Here is a 3056-nt window from a genome sequence, read left to right as displayed (position 1 = left end):
TTATTTGCTCCCTTATCTTTCCCAGGGCCGCAGTTAAGAGGAGTGATAATTCCCTGGATTGTCTTTGTTTGCCTTTTTATAGATAGGGACTATATTTGCCCTTTTTTCCGGTTCTCAGGTATCTTTTGTCCTCCATGAGTTCTCAAAGATAATCGCTAATGGCTCAGAGATCTCTTCAATCAGTTCCTTAAGTGTTCTAGGATGTACTTCATCAAGCCCTGCAACTTGAAGACATCTAGCTTGTCAAATAGAACAGGAGTATTTGTGGCACCTTAGAGACTAAACAACTTTATTTGAGCATAAGCTTTTGTGGGCTAAAACCCACTTCATCAGATGCACACAGTGGAAAATACAGTAGGAAGGTATATATATATATATATATACACACACACACACACACACCCCCAACAATTGACAAGAAGAGCCATCCTGACTATCACTACAGAAGTTTTTTTTCCTCCTGCTGACAATAGCCCACCTAAACTGATTACACTCGTTATAGTTGGTATGGCGACACCCATTTTTTCATGTTCTCTGTGTGTGTGTATATATATATATATTTTTTTTTCAGAACAACTTCTGTATCATGGTTCTAGATTATTGGGAAGGAATGAAGGTCTCTTTGTAATGCAGTTATTGAGTCTGCACTCTTTTTCCCCTCAGACTTGCTTCCCACAGGCTCTTAACTAACAATTTTCTGAGTACTAAACTCCTCCTTGAAGACCTTTGTCTTTATTCTGCTGTTTTCTCTCCTACTATTCCTTAGAATAATTAATTCTACCATTTCATGCTACCCAAGCTGCCTTTCACCTTTAGATTCTTAATTGCTTCCTCCCACTTTGTCAGCATCAAATCCAAAATAGCCTCTCCCATAGTCTTTCTCCACCTTCTGTAATAATGAGTTGTCGCCAGTGCATACCAAAAACTTGCTGAATAATTTATGCCCTGCTGTATTATTTTCCCAATAGATGTCTGGTTAGTTGAAGTCCCCCATCATCACCGAATTCCTGTGTTTTGGATGATTTTATTAGGTTTTTTCCCCTCAGCCACCCCTTTTTCCTGGTTATCTGGTCTATAGTAGACCCCTACCATGACATCACCCTTTTTTCCCCTCTTTTATCCTTATCCTGAGACTAGCAAGAGGTCTGCCTCCCACTTTTGTCTCAACCTCAGTGGAAGTGTATACATCTTTGTTATACAAGGCAACATCTCCTCCCTTTTTCCCAGCCTGTCCTTCCTGAACAAGCTGTACCCTTCTATGCCAATATTACAGTCATGTGAATTATTTCACTAAGTTTCTATGATACCAATTATGTCATTTGTCGGGCCCTACCAAATTTGTGGTCCATTTTGGTTAATTTCACAGTCATAGGATTTTAAAAATAGTAAATTTCATGATTTGAGCTACTTAAATCTGAATGTTCATGGTGTTGTAATTGTAGGGGTCCTGACCCAAAAAGGAGTTGTGGGGGTGGGGGGTCACAAGGTTATTGTAGGGGAGGTTGCAGTACTGCTACCCTTACTTCTACGCTGCTGCTGGCAGCAGCACTGCCTTCAGGGCTGGACAGCTGGAAAGCAGTGGCTGTTGGCTGGGAGTCCAGCTCTGAAGGCAGAGCCACTGCCATCATCAGCGCAGAAGTAAGCATGGCATGGTATGGTGTTGCCACCCTTACTTCTGCACTGCTGCTGGTGGGGCGCTGTCACACAGCTGTCACTTTCCAGCCATCCAGAACTGAAGGCAGTGCAGAAGTAAGGATGGCAATTCTGCACCCTCCCTAAAATAACCCTGTGACCCCCCCTGCAACTCCCTTTTGGGTCAGGATCCCCAACTTGAGAAACTCTGGTCTCCCTCCATCAAATATGTATAGTATAGGGTAAAAGCACACAAGACCAGATTTTGCTGGAGGGAGACCAGATTTCACAGTCTGACACTTTTTTCATGGCCATGAATTTGGTAGGGCCCTAGGTATTTGTGATTATTCACTAGTATTTCTACTTCTTCCTGTTTATTCCCCATACTCTCTGTATTAGTATACAGACATCCAAGATGTTTATTAGATTTCTTCACTATATTTTCTTGTCTTGTCTTTGTCCATGCTACAGTTGTCAATGTTCCCCCCACATTCTGACCTTTCACCCAGGTCTCCATGTTTTGGACTCACCTGTGGGCTTTTGCCTCCTGCCCAGACCTAGTTTAAAGCCACCTCACTAGGTTTGTACACCTCCCAGCATGCCATTCAGGCATGTAGATGGATGCCTCCATCCCCATTAGAAGGGAGTCACTAACCACCACCACTGTTTGATTTCTCTTGGGAGTGGTGATGCGATTCTCCCAGCCTGGGGGGTACATTGTTTCCTTGTACTCCCCGGTCTTCTTGTATCCAGCTGTTGTCTTCTCTAATACTTTTTTTGTGTTTGCATGGCACCTAGCACAATGGGGTTCTACTTCATGACATGGTGTCCTAGGCACTATAGTAATACAACTAATAAAATAATAAAACCTCCTGTATAGTCTTCACTGAGATATTACATTGCAGTAGAGTTTATAAGCAATACCTTTATTCACTTAGAAGTAAAATAAACTCAAAATATGATTGTCAACCATTATATAAAGCTTATATATAAACAAACATTTATAAACATTATATAAAGCTGAACTGGGTCATACCTATAACTGTCTGTAGGCACAGAAAGTAGAAGGATGTTACAGAGGATGTTTATTCTTAGGAAACATTGAACCTAGAATAATGGATTTTGGATGCAGCTGGAATTATTTAGGTTTAACACACATATAGTTCAAACTCTAAATTCAACTCCATATTTGGATCCAAACTTCTCCAGAAAGTGGGAATTTGTTTCTGTGGCAGGCCGGTGTGGCTCCCCTCCTCCCCAGGAAGGGTTGAGCCCCGCCGGACACCGGAAGGGGCGGGGCTACAGAGCAGTGAGCTCGCCCCTCAATGGGTCAGGCAGCGACCCGGAAGCATAAAAGCCGGCCATCACAGCTCAGTGGGAGCCCAGCCACCGTCGGGAGCAGACCAACCAGAGAGGGCTCGGGA

Source organism: Mauremys reevesii, linkage group 1 (genome assembly GCF_016161935.1).
Source record: "Mauremys reevesii isolate NIE-2019 linkage group 1, ASM1616193v1, whole genome shotgun sequence".
NCBI lineage: Eukaryota > Metazoa > Chordata > Testudines > Geoemydidae > Mauremys > Mauremys reevesii.
Note: the sequence above shows the minus strand (reverse complement) of the source record.